At 40.0% G+C, this 19673-nt stretch overlaps 1 protein-coding gene across 1 annotated transcript in view; it reads right to left on the minus strand.

The window, feature by feature from the left end:
• The window catches only part of COL14A1 (collagen type XIV alpha 1 chain), a 260476-nt gene extending 243933 nt beyond the window's left edge, over positions 1 to 16543 (minus strand). Inside the window, 1 exon segment of the mRNA XM_017847514.1 lies at positions 16309 to 16543. The gene's annotated coding sequence lies outside the window, so the exon portion shown is untranslated.
• Between the last annotated feature and the right edge of the window lie 3130 nt (positions 16544 to 19673).

Raw genomic sequence — 19673 nt, forward strand, 5'->3', positions numbered from 1 at the left:
AAAAAAAAAAATTTCCTTTTCAGTTCAGGAGACTTACATTAGATATCCCTGGCCAGGTATGGTAGCTCACACCTGTAATCCCAGAACTTTGGGAGGCCAAGGCAGGAAGATGGCTTGAGCCCAGGAGTTTGAGACCAGCCTGAGCAACTCAGTGAGACTCTGGCTCTACAAAAAAATTAAAATTAAATTTAAAATGTTAAAAGATATCGCATAATGCTATTTTAATGTAGGAGAAAAAGGTCCTCTTTAACATAGGAGAGAAGAACCTTTTTCTCCTATCGTGAAAGGCCACAATCAAATAGCCTTTCTCTTTTCTCATCAAAGCAGTTCCTGCATCCAAGTGTTCTGAAGCAATACTTAACATGTAATATTGGAGGTTACTCTGCATCTCATGTACTTTTTAACTAACTAAATAAATGCTATGCTAGTCTTGGCAACTTTTTTTGGAAACTGGGCATTGTTTATATGGAAAAAAGCATTGTAACCATAGTTTATCTTCAAAATTCTTTTTTTCTTTTTCTTTTTTTTTTTTTTGAGACAGGGTCTGCTTCTGTCACCCAAGCTGGGCTGCAGTGGTGAGATCATGGCTCACAACAACCTCAATCTGCTGGACTCAAGTGATTCTCCCTCCTCAGCCTTCCAAGTACCTGGGCTATAGGCATGTGCCACCATATCTTGCTAATTTTTAAAATTTTTTTTGTAGAAATGTGGTCTCCCCATCTTGTGCAGGCTAGTCTCGAACTCCTGGGCTGAAGCAACTCCCCCGTCTCGGACTCCCAAAATGCTGGGATTATAGGCATAAGCCACTGTGCCCAGCATAAATTCTTCTTTAGTTATTGTTTATTTTAAGTTAGGATGAGCAATACCACATTGGGAGAAGTGAAATTTCAGTTTTCCCAAGCTTTTCTGCCAAGTCCCCAAACGTTTGGACACTAAAGTAAGGGCAAGAAAATTCCCAATCCTATTAAAATGCCATGAGATATTTTAACATTTACCAAAATGTCAAAGCCTAATTTGTTAAAACTTTGCCCAAAAGCCTGTACAAAACAAATAACTCTGCCTTGATTTTTTGCTGTTGTTTAAAAACATCATGTTAGAAATGGCTACTTAGTTCTCTCTTCAGAAGGTATAAGCCAAATTTACGGAAAGTTGATAATGTTTAATGCAAGTGCTCTTAAAACACTGTCATAATTTTACAATCAGTAACATAAAACTAGGTCCATTAGTGCTAATTTGCCCTTCCACTCATATGTTTGTTTTATTTAATCTCATTTGTCCAGATAAGTTTGATAATGAGCAAAGGCCCTAAGCGTAAGCATTAAGCAATGCTTACAGGCACCCACAAAATTCCCAGACTAACATACAGCCAATTTTATTAAAATTCCTTAAATATTTATCCTAACGTTTTTGTAAACCACACACACTCAATCTCTCTCTCGCCAAGATTTATACACATATATACACACAAACCTTGGATAATATTGTATTCAATTGTTGCTGACTTACAAAAAATAAACCACAAACTTAAACGAAATTCTTGTTAGTTATTTGATATACCATATATCCAGCAACTCCATGCCCTGAGAGAGATTGTTATTTACAGTATTAAATGTTCATTTCAACAATCATTTATTAAGAGTCCTACTATATAACCAAAGCACTGTACTTGGTAATAAGAAAGATACAAAACTTCATACCACATCTTCCCCTTGGTAGCTCACTTATAGTTAATTGAAAAAAGAGATTAATTGAAAAGTGAACCTTAGGTGAGCTCACTTACAATTTACTTGAAAAGCAAGATTGTCAGCAATCATATTGCAAAATCGAATGAAATAAGTATGAAACAGAACAGAAAGGTAGCACAGGTGGTGGTATGAATAGAAAACTGGGAGTGAGGAAGCCACTTGTGATAATTTGCTATAGGTCCTTGGCTAGCTGGTTTAACCACTCTCTGCTCTTTATCAATGAAATGTGTGAGATAATATCTATCTTTTTTTTTAATTCATTAATTTATTGTTGTTGTTATTTTGATTTGGGTTTTTTTTAGGATCTCTCTCTGTCACCCAGGCTGGAGTGCAGTGGCATGAACATGGCCCACTGCATTTCCAAACTTCTAGACTCAAGAGTAGCTTGAGTCTTTTGCCTCAGCCTCCTGAGTAGCTGGGACTACAGTCACATGCCATCTCACTTAGCTAAGTTTTTTTAATTTTTTTTTTATACAGACAGGATTTCACTTTGGTGCCTAGGCTGGTCTTGAACTCCTGGGCTCCAGCAATCCTCCCACCTCCGCCTCCCAGTGCCAAGATCATAGGCACGAGCCACCGCACTTGGCCATGTCTACCTTTTAAGATGATTGTGATATTTTAGTTAATTTACTTAGAACATAGATAACTCTCAAAAATTTCTAATTAGTAGCATGTTCACAACATGTTGAAAGAACAAAAAAGGAAAGGGGAATCATAATAAATGAATTTGCTACTTGAGCAGATGCTAAAAAAGGAAGGAGAAACAAGAAGCCTTTATCTCTTCTATCACATTAAGGTTGTGGGACTAACTTGGTAAAAAAGTTTAGGCAAAACTGAATATCCAGATAATGACAGAGGCAACAGTTATTTGCAAGAGTGAACCAGTTTAGACTTTTCAAAATAAATTTCTAGCCATTTTTATCATTCTCCAGATGATAGCTCTATACAGATTTGAAACGATCAATCATATGAAGACACGGACAACTTGACTTGAGTAATTCATAGGCTTAGAAAAAGACTCAGCAGTTACCGTTGACAAGTTTATGCAAAGAAGACTTGAAAGAAATGGTGATATTTAAGCATATTTTATACCAAAGAAAAATAAGAATCAGAGACACATAACAGAGGTTTTCATATATTAGAAGAGCTTTTATGTAGAAGAGAAAACCGTAGTATTTTGTGTAGCTTCTGAAAACAGAACTCTAATCAGTTGCGATGCTCCCAACTCACAGGAGTTCTGTAACAGCTCTAACAATTAGAAGCATTACTTCTCTGTCACTAGAAATTCTGGAGCAGAAACTAGCTAAGTTTTACCCATAAGAGATGTTATCAGAGGGATTCCTGAATTTGGGGCAAGGGAACTGGATAAAATGATCTTTAGGATGCCTTCCTCCACTCCACATTTTATATATATGTTAATATCTACTTTATAGAAAGAGAATTTTACAGTCAATTGATAATCTAGGTCACACATTTTTGTAGATTAAAAAACAAACCAAAAAAACAACAACAAAAGAAATAGGCTTAATGTATCATCCAGTGTGTTGGCTTTGAGGGTATTCCTCCTTACTTCTTCTCACTATTGAAATACTACCCTCCTCACATCCAGAATAATAAAAAATTGATTTTCAGGATTAGATAATGAGATCTACTTAAAAAGTACTGGAGGAAGTGAGCAATTATTACACTTATCTGTTAGCATCATGACATAGGAGGAAAAAACTCTAAATTAGGAATAAAGAAGACCTAGTTTTGTTACTATTAGTTTGGTGGTTAGCTTTTTTGTCTCTGAGGGAACTCCCCACTATGCATGGCATGGTGATCAGAAATCAGGGGGAAAGCTGCTGTCTTACTGGCATAAAGCATCAGGCAACAGAATTCAGGAATACTAGAGAAACTAGATATTGAGAAGGGAAATGTCAGAATGGAATGAGACACAAAGTGGGGGCAGGGGGAGCAAAATCTGCATAAAACTGCCCTCAAATCCTGGACATTTCAGAATGATAAAGATCACTTAATTAGGAAAAATTAATCATCAATGTGTATAAATTTAATAATGGAGTTTCAAAATACATAAAGTAAAAACTAATAAGACTAAAGAAATAAGCAATAAGCAAAGTTGAAGATTTCAGCACTCCTCAAGAACTGGCTGAACAATTAGACAATATATCAGTATATAGATGTGAACAACTCTTATCAGGTAGTTGATATTTATTGAGCATTACATCCAACAACTGCAAAAATGTACATTTTTTAAGTGTACCAGTAAAATTTAACAAAATAGGCCATACTCTGGGCCATAAAATAAAACTCAGTAAATTTCAAAAGATTGAAAACATACAGAGTATATTTTCTGACAACAGATTTAAATTAGAAATGAATAATAGCCTGGGTGTGGTGGCTCACACCCATAATCCCAGCATTTTGGGAGGTTAAGGTGTGAAGATGGCTTGAGCCCAGGAGTTTGAGACCAGACTGAGCAACACAGAAAGACCCCATCTAATTTTTTAAAAAATAAATAATAAAACATCTTTATAAATTCAAAATATTTGAAAATTAAACAATATGCTTCTAAATAATCAACGGGTCAAAGGTGAAATCACAATGGAAATTTTTAAATGTTTGAAAGGGAATGAAAATAAAGGTACAATTTGTGAAAATTTGTGGAATGCAGCTAAAGAATTAGAGATAAACTTATAGGTTTAAATGCTTACATAAAAAAAAAGAAAGATTTAAAATCAATGATCTAACTTTTACCTAAAGAAGCTAGAAAAAGAAGAGCAAACTGAATCCAAATTAAGTTGAAGGAAATGATTAATAAAGATAAAAGCAAATACTAAAGAAATGGAAAACATTAGTAGAAATTAACAAAACCAATATTTGCTTCTTTGAAACCATTAATAAACTTTTAAAACCTTTAGGAAGTGTGGTCAAGGAACAAAGATTGAAATACAATTAACAATACCAGGAATAACAGAAGATATAACTGCCTACTTCACATACTAAAAACAATTAAAAGGAAAATACAAATAACTTTTGCCAATACTCCCAACAATTTAGCTTACTTGGAAATAAACTATTCAAATACTCAACTTGTTAAAACAGACACATGAAGAAATAGAAAACCCAAATAGCCCTGTATCTATTAGAGAGATTAAATTTATTATTAAAAAATATTTCCACAAAGAAAATTACAGTCCCAGATGGCTTCACTAGTGAATTCTATGAAATATTTAAGGAAAATATAATACCAATTCTACACAAACTCTTTCTGAAAGCACCGGTGAAGGCTAGCATAACCTTTTTTTTTTTTTGAGACAGACTCTCGCTGTCACACAGGCTGGAGTGCAGTGGCACAATCTTGGCTCACTGCAACCTCCACCTCCTGGGTTCAAGCAATTCTCCTGTTTCAGCCTCCCGAAGGGCTGGGACTATAGGCGCATGCCACCACACATGGTTAATTTTTGCATTTTTGGTAGAGATGGAGTTTCACCATGTTGCCCAGGCTGGTCTTGAACTCCTGGCCTCAAGTGATCTGCCCACCTCAGCTTCTCAAAGTGCTGGGATTACAGGCATGAACCACCACACCCAGCACTAACATAACCTTTTTATCACAACTAGACAGCATCACAAAAAATAAAAATCACAGAATAACCCTCATGAACATAGATACAAAAATCTTTCACAAAATAGTATCAAATAGCATTTAACAATGTATAAAAATAATAATAATAATGACCAAGTAGAGTTTACTACAAGAATGTAATATTGGTTTAATATTTTTAAATCATTTAGCATGTTTAGTATGTTTCTTCCCTCAGGGAGAAAAAGGCTAACCATCAAGATAATATCCACTAATCATTTAGCATGAGATTTTATACATATATATGTATTGTGTGTGTGGGGTGTGTGTGTGTGTGTGTGTGTGTGTAATCTAAATAGAAGGACAAAAAGTATTTCAGAAAATTCAGTACACATTCAGAATTTTAAAGAAACTCAGCAAACTAAAAATAGAAAGGAACTTCTTCAATCTAATAAAGGGCATCAGTGAAAACCCCATAGCTAGTATCACACTGAATGGTAAAATATTGAATGCTTTTCCCCTAAGATCAAGAATAAAATAGGGATGTTAACTATTACTAGTTCCACTCAACATTGTACTAGAGGTCCTAGTCAGTGCAATCACACAAGAAAAAGAAATAAAAGGCAGAAAGAATGGGAAGGAAAAAGTAAACTGACTGTATTCACAATCAACATGATTGTTTCCAGTAAATGCTAAGGAATCTACCAAAAACAAAACCCTACTTCAACTCATAATTTACAAAGACTGACAGACAAGATCAGTAGGCAAAAATCAATTGTATTCTTATATAATAGCAGAAAATAAATAAAAGAAAAAAATTTTAAATTTATTTACCGTGACATCAAAAACATAAAATAGTTAGAAATTAATATGACATGCAAGGACTCTATACTCTTCAGAATACAAAAATACAAAAGTATATTACTGATAGAAATGAAAGAAAGCCTAAATAGAGCAGTGCACCATGTTCATGGATTAAAAAAAAATTCTGTTAGAATGTTCTTAAGATAATCTATAGATACAAAGCAATTTTAATAAAAATCTCAAAAAAGTCACAGACAAATATTCTCTAAGACAGTTTGCTAAAAGTGAAATTGCTGGTCATAAGGTATGTTTATTCCTTTTAAAAAGTATTAACGGGTTGGGCACGGTGGCTCACATCTGTAATCCCAGCACTTTGGGAGGACAAGGCAGGCAGATCACCTGAGGTTGGCAGTTCGAGACCAGCCTGACCAACATGGTGAAACCCCATTTCTACTAAAAATAGAAAAATTAGACAGGCTGTGGTGGTGCGCTTCTGTAATCCCAGCTATTTGGGAGGCTGAGGTGGGAGAATCAGTTGAACCTGGGAGGTGGAGGTTGCAGTGAGCCAAGATTGTGCTACTGCACTCCAACCTGGACAACAGAGTGAGACCTTGTCTCAAAAAGAAAAAAAGTATTAATGGATACTGTCAAATTGATCTCCAAAGAGATTATGCCAGTTTATATACCACCAAAAGTGTATGTGTCTATTTTTCCATAAACTCATTGGCTCTGATAGTTGCATATTCTTTCATGTGTGAAAAAATTGTAGTTCAACATACAACATCTCCGTGCACATCTTTCATTTACTTAAGACGTCTTTTGTTCGGTGAACTCTCTGGCATATCCTTGGTCATTTTTCTATAGGATTGTTCTTTTTTTTTTTTTTTTTTTTGACAGAGTCTCACTTACTCTGTCACCCAGGCTGGAGTGCAGTGGTACAGTCTTGGCTTACTGCAATTTCCACCTCCCAGGTTCAAGCGATTCTCATGCCTCAGCCTTCCAAATAGCTGGGATTACAGGCACCACCACACCCAGCTGTTTTTTGTATTTTTAGTAGACACAGGGTTTCACCATGTTGGACAGGTTGGTCTCGAACTCCTTCCCTCAAGTGATCTGACTTCCTCGGCCTCTGAAAGTGCTGGGATTACAAGCATAAGCCACCACACCCAGCTAGGAGCGTCCATCTTTTATAAGAAATTTTGCATTTAATATGTGGCTCCTTTTCCATCATATATAATAAAATATGTTGCCCAATATTTATTTTTTTGTTTTTTATCTCCTATGGTTTATGACATGCATATGAACCTTTGCATTTCTCCTTTGGAATTATAGCATTTTCCTGTATTTTCTTTTAGTATTATAACATTTTCAATTTTTAAATTGAAATCCTTGATCATCTAAAACTTATTGTGATGTACATGGAAAAGTTTTAACTTTTATTCTCCACGTCCATCCAATTAGTCCCATACCACTTATAGAATAATTTACCTTTTGTTCGCAGGTTAGTAATGCTATATTTTATTTTCACATCTATCGATTTTCTATTTATGTGTGACTATTAAGTAATTGTAAGTATCAAAACTTTACAATATGTTTTAATATTTTCTTTTAAGTTTTCTTTCTGATTATTTTTGACTAGGTACCAAAACTACTCAAATTGGGATGTTAAATTAGTAGACTGATTTAGGTAGATTGACCTTTTTTATATAATAGTCCATCTTTATATCAAAAAAGAATATATTCTTTGTTTATTCAAGTCAGTCATCTTCATTTCTTCATGAGCACTTTAAAGAGTCATATAAATTTGACATTTTGAGTTTATTTCTACATATTATATACATATATGTTTTATTTCCTGTGTTAGTGGATTTTTCTTAATCACTTTTAAAAAAGTTGTGTCTTAATTATAGTAAAGCAATTTTATTTTTATATTAATTTTGTAACCTACCTTGAATAGTTTAACATTTTTTCAGACTCTTAAAGCTTGTAATAATTGATTTCCTTAATTTTTTCTGTAGATGATCTATTTCTTCTTACCTTCCAAATTTTATGTTTTTCATTTCTTTCCCTTTTCTTATTGCTTTGGTTACTATCTCCAGAATATTTATCCTGGAAATTTTGTCTTGTTCTTATTTTTAATAGGAATGCTTCTTTGGCATGACTTTGGTTTTGAAGACACATGGCTAGACAGACTGTTAGAGAAGACAAACACATATATACTGACATAAATGTATCGTGTTTAGTAAATTTCCATCTGTGTAAACTTTACTGAGCTATTAATCTGAAATAAAACGTTAAATTATTGTAGTAGCTATGAAGAAGATCACCTAACTTTTATCTTTTAACTTTTAATATGACAATTATATTAATCTATTTTCTAATACTAAACTTACCTGTAAAATTTGAGCCATACTTGATCATTGTGAATTATTGTTTTGGGTTCTATTTACCAATATGCTATTCATATCAATAAGTACATCAATATTAGTGAAATTAGTCTGTAGCTTTTCTTTTTTATTATGCTGTGTCGAGGTTTGATATCAGTATTATTTTTTCTGGTTTTATAAAAAATAACTTTGAATTTTTTCTTCTTTCTCTATACTGTACTTTGGAACAGTTATAATAGCACAGTATTCTTGATTTTTTACATTTTCATTGGCATTCAACTGCAAAACCATGGGGAGAGTTCAGTACTCTTGGAGAGGTTACTTTTTAACAATTTTTTCAACATGTTTGTGCCTAATGTTTTATTCATAATTCCTGTATAATAAAAAATCAACTTCAGTAATCTGTACTTTGTTTAGAAATAACTAATTACAGATCATTAAAATAAGAATACTGCCCAAAACACAGCCTGGGCGACAGAACAAGACTCTGTTTCAAAGAGAAAACAAAGAATACTACCTAAAACAATATCCAGGTTCAATGTTATTCCTATCAAACTACCAACATCATTTTTCACAGAAATAGAAAAAAAAATTCTAAACAAAACCGAAAAAGAGACTCAATAGCCAAAGCAATTCTAAGCAAAAAGAACAAAACTGGAGGCATCAAATTATCCAACTTCAAACTATACTACAAGGCTACAGTAACCAAAAAAGCATGGTACTGGTACAAAAACAAACACACAGACAACTGAACAGGTTAGAAAACACAGAAATAAAGTCATACATCTACAACCACCTGATCTTCAACAATGTCAACAAAAACAAGCAATGGGGAAAGGACTCCCTTTTCAATAAATGGTGTTGGACTAGCTGGCTAGCTGTATGCAGAAGAATGAAATGGGACCCCTACCTTTCACCATATATGAAAATTAACTCAAGATAGGTTAAAGACTTAAATGTAAGACCTAACATTATAAAAAATCCTAGAAGAAAACCTAGCAAATACCCGCCGGGCATGGTGGCTCACGCCTGTAATCCCAGCACTTTGGGAGGCCGAGGCAGTTGGATCATGAGGTCAGGAGATCGAGACCATCCTGGCTAACACAGTGAAACCTCGTCTCTACTAAAAATACAAAAAATTAGCCGGGCTTGGTGGCATGTGCCTGTAATCCTAGCTACTAGGGAGGCTGGGGCAGGAAAATCGCCTGAACCCAGGAGGTAGAGCTTGCAGCGAGCCGAGATTGTGCCACTGCACTCCAGCCTGGGTGACAGAGCGAGACTCCATCTCAAAAAAAAAAGAAAAAGAAAAAGAAAAAAAAGGAAGAAAACCTAGCAAATACCATTCCAGACATGGGCTTTGGCAATGAATTTATGACTAAGTCCTCAAAAGCAACTGCAACAGAAACAAAAACTGACAAGTGAAATCTAATTAAACTAAAGAGCTTCTGCACAGCAAAAGAAACTATCAAGAGAGTAAACAGACAATCTACAGAATGGGAGAAAGTGTTTGCAAAGTATGGATCCAACAAAAGTCTAATATCCAGAATCTATAATGAACTTAAATTATTCAACAAGCAAAAAACAAATAACCCCATTAAAAAAGTAGGCAAAGGGCATGAGCAGATATTTCTCAAAAGAAGATACACAAGCAGCCAACAAACATGGAAAAATGCTCCACATTGCTAATCATCAGAAAGATGCAAATCAAAACCACAATGAGATACCATCTCACACCAATCAGAATGCCTATCATTAAAAGAAAAAAAAAAAAAAACAGATTTGCAGAGAAAAGGGAATGCTTATACACTGTTGGTAGGAATGTAAATTAGTTCAGCCACTGTGGAAAGCAGTTTGGAGATTTCACAAAGAACTGAAAAAACTACCGTTCAACTCAGTAATTCCACTAACAGATATATACCCGAGGGAATATAAATAATTCTACCAAAAAGACACATGCACTTGTATGTTCATCACAGCACTATACACAATAACAAAGACATGAAATCAGCCTAGATGCCCATCAACGGTGGATCGGATAAAGAAAATGTGGTACATACACACCATGGAATACTACACAGCGATAACAAAGAACAAAATCATGTCCTTTGCAGCAACATGGATGCAGGTGGAGGCCATTATCCTAAGTGAATTAACAGAGGAACAGAAAACCAAGTACCACATATTCTCACTTATAAGTAGGAGCTAAACGGTACACATGGACATAAAGATAAGAAAACAGACAGTGGGGACTAATTGTGAGGGAAAGAAAAAAAAGGGGTGAGGGTTGAAGAACTACCTTTTGGGTACTATGCTCACTACCTGGGTGACGGGATCATTCATACCCTAAACTTCAGCATTACACATATACCTGTGTCACAAACCTGTTCTTGTATTCCCAAACTAAAATAAAAGTTGAAAAAAAAAATTCCATTTCATCCAGGCTTTCTAATTTATTGGCATATATTTATTTTAATTACCATTCAATTCTTTTAATTTTCTCCCAGTTAGTGATTGTTTCCATTTTATTTCTTACCTTGTACACTTTAGGCTTTTTTTATTTTGCTTTTAAAAGACAAAAGCTGAATAAAATTCACAGTGATTTTTGTTTAAGAGAGAAATAACAAATGGAAGGGGAAAGCAACAGTAAAGTAGGAATAAGGGAAGGAAGAAGAAAAGGAAATTGGTGAAGAGGAAGAAGATGAGGAGGCAGAGGAAAGAAAGAAAAACTAAGGTGAAAAGAGAGAAAAGAAAATAGTATAAAGGCAGAAAGGATCCAAGATGACCTCTCCGGCCATATGTGGGTCAATGTTGCCTAGACTGGTGCTACTCAAAGTAGCTCGTCTATGAACTGTTACTGGTCCTCAATGAGATAAGGAGCTTATGCCAACATGCAAGTCTATGTATTGTTTTGCTTCCTTCATCAGAAAAGCCTTGCTATGAAAAAATAATAATAATCTCAGTTGAACTAACAGTGCGCTTAGTGAACAGTGTGCTTATTGCCATATTTGATTTACATTATCGTGTAGTTTTTGTCTTATCAGAGGCAGGTAACAGTTTGTGGATGGGCACAAACCAGCAGTAGCACCAAACTTGATCCTTCACCAACCAGGCCTCCAATGAACTGCATCTGTCCCTCATCTTATTGAGATTCTCCAGCTAGTTTATGGCCTCACTCACTGTTTTAAACTTCTGGATCTTCGGTACTACCAGACATCTAGATGGGTAGTTTAACCTATATTCAAAAAAGTTCAACACACATAGGCAATCGGTAAATATTGATTGACTTAATAGTTGATGACTGAATGATCAAGGCTGATGTGTGTACAGCTTGCAGTTAATGAACTAAACAATTTACACTTGGCATAGGGTCAATGGCACTTGAAATTGGCAGACACTCTGCTTCCAAGTTATGTGCCCCAGTGCAAAGCTGTGTTACCCAGAGAAAACAGAACTGTTTTCTTCTCCCAATGGCATAGGTTTGCAGAGAGGGGCTACCTTTTTCTAATTTACAGAAAAACTCTATTAGGTTAGCAGCACCCCTGTGAATCACTCAAATGCAAGGAATTTGACTGAAAATTAGCCTCAGTTATACAGCTGCTCAAACAATATTAAACCGATGCTGTATGTTCTAAATGATAGAAGGTAGAGCCATTCCAAAAATATGGCAAATTGGAATGACAGCTCCTTGACACAGGAATGTTCTTCACCTGGCTTTTTTTCTCTCTTCATTTTTTTCAAACACTGATATAGTTCATCTGTCAAAGAAATGGGAGATTGTTTTTAACTACAATGTACATCTGTAATCAGTATAAAGGGTAGCTTTACATCTCCATTTAGACATCCTTTCCTTCAGGAAGTTTTCCTTGATCTTCCAAGTCTGGGGTCAGATGCTCTTCCTGTTTCCTGTGGTAGTAATCTTTATTTTCCATTCTGTAGCACTGAACACGACCCTGTAGTTAGCTACTGGCATTTCCATTTGCCAAAGCATATTATTCCCTACTGTATTTTGAATGCTTAGCACAGTGCCAGCACATGGCAGGAGGCAGGGCCGGGAAGTGAAGGAAGAACAGAAGCGAACAACCTGCAGCAAAGTATCACTTTTAGACATCAATTAAATGTGCTCCTCTTTGCAAAAGCCAGAGACAAAAGACCACCTAGGAATAGATCTTTATCCAATAAAGGGCCTTCTGACTGCTCCTAGATAAAGACACACCCTAAGACATTGCAATGGACTTAGCAAAGTGCAACCTACCTCTGGACCAATTTTTGTAAGCAACTCAGATAATTTCTAGGAGAAATGAGGGAAAACATTGCTCCCTAAAATTCACAGGGACACCTTTCAGGGTAGCTCCGACAAAGGCCCATAGAGAGAAAAGTGCAACAAGACCACTAACAAAAAAATCACCTGGAGGAAATGGGGAGTCTAGGCTCTAAACTTTGACTTAAAGAATGCTCAGAACTTCTCATAGACGCTCTTTTATTTCTCAATGCCCGCCTCAGCCTGCCAAGTAGCTGGGATTACAGGTGCCCACGACCACGCCCAGCTAATCTTTATATTTTTAGTAGAAATGGGGTTTCGCCATGTTGGCCACGCTGGTCTTGAACTCCTGACCTCAGGTGATGCACCCACCTTGGTCTCCCAAAATGCTGGGATTACAGGCATGAGCCACACTGCACCTGGCCCCATATAAACTTTTCTTAATCATATTTCTGTCACTTGCTGGCTTTGTGAGCCTATACAAGGTACTTTTTATCCTTGAAGCTCAGTGATCGCTAAAGGAGGAATATTATTTGCTTCCCCCAAGTAATTGGGAGACTTAAGTGTGTTTCTAAAAGAGAAAAAGGCAGATGCCCAGTAAGTACTTAAAAAATACACCAACATTTCCAACACACACAGACACACACACACACACGTCACAGGAACAGGATGCAGTTTGGTCTACAACAAAAGTTTGCTGTATACAGAAAAGTAACTGGATCCCCGCCATTTTTTATTTACTCACAGAAGGAGTCAAGAAGAATGATTATTTTCCTAACAGCCAGCACTATCTAGGGGCAAATCTGCCAAGAAGAAAGTTTATTTTTATCACTTTCCTTTAAACTTTCTCCCTCCACTCCACTGTCAGTTCCCTGGGGGAATCAACTAGTGCCTCGTTTACCAACAACTTTGTTCTCAATGGACTATCATAATCCCAGATAATTTGTTAGCTCAGTGGTGCTCAAACAGCACCAGTCCATCATGCAGCAATTCAGGAAGGCTCTTGTCCTTTAAAGGGATCTTAGGTTACACTAGACAGGCCAGGAAAACAGCAGTCATTTGGCTGGGTTTAGATAAAAGTGACTGCAAATGTGGCTTTACAGTCATATCACTGCAAAGGCTGTCAACTGAAAATGGGCAAAAGACATTTGTGTTTTACTGTGCAACACTAGGAAATATTTAAGATTGAAACGACGACTCCCCAAGAGGTCTTCTTAATGAGCTAGGGGCTTTCCCTAGAGCCCCTCAAATCGGATCGATTTGTTCGGCCCATTTTTAAGACCAGCCCTGGCTGATTCTGAAAAATCAAGACATGCGTGGAGGGCCCCAAGAGTTCTCTGAAATCCTCAGCTGGACGGTTCACAGCAGGATAAGTGCCAAGAGGCTCCTCCCATCAATCTTGAAGGCTGGGATCCATCCAAAACTGCTCCAGGAATCCTGATGGGTTCCAAGGAATACTTCCCAGGGAATTACTAAGAGGCCTTACCAGTGGGGCGCCTGTCCTTTCAAAGGGACCCACAGGAGGTCAGGGCTGCAGTGGAGGTTCAGGTCTATCCTGGCTCAGGGTTCCCCAGGGAGAAGGAGGGGATGGATACCCAGTATTTACTGAGAGAGTAAGAAAGATAGCCTGTACATCATGCATGAACCTTGAAAATAGGTTCTTTTGCTAGGTAAAAGAAGCAGTCACAAAGGACCACATATTGTATACTTCCATTTATATGAAATGTCCAAAATAGGCAAATCCATACAGACAGGGCAGCAGGTTAGGGAGAAATGGGGAGTTACTGCTAATAGGTACAGGATTTCTTTTGGGGGTGCTAAAATATTATAAAATTGTGGATTTACTCTACTCTGTGAAAACACTAAAAATCGTTGAACTGTACACTTTAAATGGGTTGAGAGGTATATGAATTATATCTCAATAAAGCTGTTTAAAAAACAAGTAAACAAAACTATCCTGAAGTTTACCTTATAATAGTGAAGCACTTGAGTTCAGAGGAATCCAAGTTACTCTTCTGAAAAACCAAATATCCACATGCTGCTCATTCATTCATTTATTCCTTCACTCATTCTAAATTTACCAGTGAGTTCTCTACATGCAGACTGGACCACGCTGTCAGAAACAGAACACCAGGTCCTTCATTGCATCCAGCTTAAAGCCTGTTTGCTGGATTTCAATAGAGCCCATCACCTACTGCAAGTATTATAAAAACTACCCTCCCTGTCCCTCAGTAAAGGAAGGGCCCCGAGGCCTTTAACAGGGGAGTTTCAGGAAAATCCATTTTCATTTCTGCTCTCCTCTCCACAGCCACCAAAGACTTACTCCCATCTTTCTCTTGTTCCTGCCCCCACTCCCACCCCCTTCAGTTGCTGTCAACAGAGGACTCTCCAGAACTTGCAGAAGTAATGAGGCTCTCAGCAGCAGCTCCAGAAGCAATGCTTGGGGGAAAATCCTAGCCCGTGTGAGAGCTGCATACAAGCTTCATTTGGACACTTTCCGTAAGGGCAGGTCCAAAACCCTCCTGGTCCTTAGCAGAGCAACCCTGAGCCACAGAGGACGCAGGAACCCAGCACCAAGATCTGAGCGCCTATGGTCCTGGACCTGCCGGCGGCCTCCAGGCTCTGCCCTGGGACTGAGGCCACTGTAAAGGCTCCGTGTGCCAAAGCCCAGCTGCCCCGGATGCCTATCCGCCCAGGCGCTATGTAAAAGGAGGCTTGAGGGGACACGGGGTGCGGGGGGTGTCAGAGAGATAAAAGGGGGCAAGTGAGAGGTCGGCAAGCTAAAGCGGAGAGGATTCTCCAACATTACAACCTGGCGGTGCCTCTCTCAAAACTGCAACCTCCTGGCTTCTGGCACCAAAGCAAAACGCACGAAGCATCCCAGCTTCCCGGCGCAGAGAGGTGGAGGAGCGCCTACCGTCGCCATCCTCCATCATCGCGCTCTGCCTAGCTGTTTCCCTTTGCGTCCAGCGCCTGGTCCTCAGCTACCCAAATCTGTAGAAGTGCCAACAGGTGACTGGGTGAGTTTCATCGCCTGTGATCTCCATCAGCAGCTCTCCCAAGCTAGCACAAACACAAGCTAAATAAAAACTGCGTGTTCTTTATGGACACACAGCCCTTCAAGACGGATCCCACCCAAATTACCGCCTTTGTTAAGCCCCTTCTTATATGGAAATGCTGGAGCCGCCACTGTCCCGCAGCCAAACGCAGCTTCTTCCCACCACATGCTCACGTCACCCAAACACTAGGAAAAGCTTCCCGGAGCAGCACATGGTATTTCCAATACTTCTGCGCTCTCATCACCCAATGCCTCTAATCTCCCTGCACCGTGAGCCCCGCGAAAAGGCATCCAGGTGCACCCGTCCCATCCCATCCCATTCCAAAGGTCCCCAGGCCATCCTGGGCGCGCGCGTGAAAAGAAAGTCCATGGAACTGCATTGCATCTGCAGGTGGCTCGCTGTCTCCCCTTTTCCTTGTTCATGCATGGACTTCGAAGCCGAGCCGAAAAAGAGCAGAGAAAGACGAACTGACCTGTGCTGGGCAAGGTTCCAGCCCAGGTTGGGAGCTCTCCGCGGCTACGGAAGATCGAAGCTCCGCCGCGAGTTGGTCCTTGGCGGCGCACCGCCCTTGCTGTCTTCCCTCAGAGTACCCTTTTTTAATTAGCCTCTCTCTCTCTCTCTCCCTCCCTCTCCTTCTCCCGCTGCGCTTCCACTCCCAGCCTCCTGGAGCTGCCTCCGCCTCTGCAGCTGGGCGCCCAGGATCAGATAAGAAGAAAGGAAGGCCCGCCGGCAGCCAATTATAGAGCGGAGGGTGGCCGCGGGGGCGGGAGGTAGGGAGGTGGGAGGCAGGCCTAAACCCATAACGCCCCCCACGTTCTCTCCTCCTCCTCTCCCCCGTCCCCGCCCTACCAGAGATGTGGAGAAGCCAGCCCGTGCCGCCCGCGCGCTCGCCTACCCTGAACCTGGCGGTACCCCCAGGTGCGCGCCGCAGCCGGCTGTGGTGCGCCGAGAGCGAACCGGGCTTTTTCCCTTCCACTGGGGCAGAAGCTAGTGCAAGCTCCCAAACCAGGCCCCTTGCTAGCTTTGGGAGGTCTCGAGTCCTCCTATTTTCAGGTGCTGTGTGCCCACTTCCCCATTTCCAAAAGACAGACCTTGCCTTCCCGCGTCAAAGACCCTGCGCTCCGAGTGAAAGAGGTATCCACTATGAGGGCCGCCTTCGAGCCTCTTCTTCTCCCTCTTCCTCTTGTGAACAAGTCCAAGGGCTCTAAAACGCCAAAGCAGCGATGCTCAGACTTTAAGGTGCAGGGGAATCAGCTGGAGGTATCAAAATGGACATTTTTGTAGGTTACAAAAGGACGAATGTAGGCAATTTCGTGTGGTTGTACCTCATAACTTGCCGTTTCCCCACCCACAGAGATTCTGGTTCAAGGAGCCTGAGGTGAGACCAGGGACTCTGCAATTTTCACACCCGCTGGTGGTTCAGATCTTTGCAGGCCACTCTTTGAGAGGCTCTACCCTGAGATGTGAAGAACAGAAGGCCACCAGGGCCCCGCGCTGGCTCTCCGGAGACTCGGTCCCGCGAGCTCACCTGCTGCGTGGGGCCTCTAGAAAAGTCAACACCTTTACTTATTTTTGACCCATAGTCCCCACCATCCATGCCCGATTCTTTACAGATGTTAGTGGGCAGGTGGGTGGAAACTGAAAATTCAGCAGAACCCTATTTTGTGAGAAAATACTTTCTTGCCTTGGAAAACTGAAAAGAATATTTCACCACCACCAAAGGCTGGCGATGGAGCAAAGAGAGAGGAAAGCAAATAGTACTCTTAGGTTTCCAAATTTGCCTCCATCATGCCCAGCTGAGAATCCCTACAGAAGGACTGTTATTTGCAAGGTGGTCCCTGCGACATTCCAACTGTCCAAGCTGCGGCTAGCCACCTCCTCTGCTCTCCTCGAATGTGTTATTTGCATCGCTGCGCGTGCTCCGAGCTGCAGCAGGGGTCCTGCGGCTGGGGTGAGTGGAAGGCCCCTTCCAGCCCCCACCGCCGCCCCGCGTCCTTCGGTGTCGCTAGGAATTGGCCTCAGTTCAGCCACAGGGTGCGACCCGAGCAAGGCGCCATTGGGCTTCCGCGCTTCACTGAATGCAATTCTCTCGGGCCAGGAAGCCGGCGCGGCTTTTTAGGAGACCCGCTCCGACTCCAAGGACTGCAAAGGGAGAGCGCCACCTCGTGTCTGTGCGGGGGAGAGGCGGTAACTGAAAAGGCACCCATTCAGCCTAGATCCACACATAGGGACTAGAATTCCTGAAATGCAGTATTTATTCCTGAAGACAACCACCACTTTAGTTAGGTCTGTTTCCCTCTGCCCCCATACAAGTGTCTACCATCCTCATATTCTGATTCCCCTTCTCACTAATAAAAGTTTACTCTCGTGTTCATTTTTACCAACATGAAGATGACTAGCATAAGTTTTTCTCATAATTCCCTTTGGGGAGGTAGTTGCAATGTTAGCACAAAGTTTAGGTAAAAGATAGGGGGTAGTTCCAATCATTTAATTACAGAAAATTGGCCGGGCGCCGTGGCTCACGCCTGTAATCCCAGCATTTTGAGAGGCTGAGGCGGGTGGATCACCTGAGGTCAGGAGTTCAAGACCAGCCCGGCCAACATGGTGAAACCCCATCTCTACTAAAAATATAAAAACTAGCCAGGCGTGGTGGCAGGCGCCTGTATAATCCCAGTTACTCGGAGGGCTGAGGCAGGAGAATCGCTTGAACCCAGGAGGCAAAGGTTGCAGTGAGCCGAGATCGCACAATCACACTCCAGCCTGGGGTACAAGAGCGAGACTTCATCTCAAAAAAAAAAAAACCCAGATAATTGGGAATGGGAGGTTGCCTGATGATTTTAAAATGTGAAATATGTGTGCAAAAACCCACAGATAAGCATAATATTTGCTTGATAAAAATCTTATGTGATGATTTGTATTGATTTAGTAATCATAAAATGGGTTCCTTTTCAAGAATTCTAACTCATCCTTCCTTCCTCTCCTTAACTTTTGACTTCTTGCATTTCACTTTAAATGTAGATAAGCCTCAGTTAATGTTGAATCAGAATGGCTGGTTTCAATCAGTTTTCCATTTAGTTGCAGTTGTGTGTGAAGTGTCAGCTTCCAGAGAGGTTATTCAACGCTGATCTTAAGGCCAGTCCTCAGAGTCTGGTGGAGTACTGAGAACTGAATCACAGAAACAAGACCAGAAGACCCCACTGAAGTTTCCCTCCTTCGATCTAGAAAAAAAAAAAAAAAAAACTGCATATGAATATCTGGGGCCTTTTCAAAGATAACCAAAAATTCCAGCTTCTAACAGTAATTGATTTCAGGACACAACAACTCTTCCCCAGAGTTTCATTCCAAGTCTGTGACCTGACTGTGATCCTATTTCTCTCTAAGGACTGCACGCACACCTCTGCCCCTTTCTTGTCTCACATTGGTGAGGTTATTTTGCCTCCCTGAGCCTAACTCCTCATGTGTAAAAAGAGGGGATGGCCAGTGCAGTGGCCGACGTCTGTAATTCTAACATTCTGGGAGGCCGAGGTAGGTGGATCACTTGAGCTCAGGAGTACAAGACCAGCCCGGGCAACATGGTGAAGCCCTGTCTCTACAAAAAAAAAAAAAAAAAAAACCCCAGGTGTAGTGGCACATACCTATAGTCCCAGCTACTTGAAGGGGTGAGGCAGGAGGATCACTTGAGACCAGGAGTTCCGGGCTGCAGTGAGCTGAGATGGGGCCACTGCACTACAGCCTGAGTCGCAAAGTGATACCTTGTCTCAAAAAAAAAAAAAGAGGGTAATTAATTATATCTTAAGGGATTGTCATGTGGATTAAATAATAGATGTGTTTATGGAC

This window comes from Rhinopithecus bieti, unplaced genomic scaffold (genome assembly GCF_001698545.2).
Source record: "Rhinopithecus bieti isolate Rb0 unplaced genomic scaffold, ASM169854v2 scaffold_28066, whole genome shotgun sequence".
Lineage (NCBI taxonomy): Eukaryota > Metazoa > Chordata > Mammalia > Primates > Cercopithecidae > Rhinopithecus > Rhinopithecus bieti.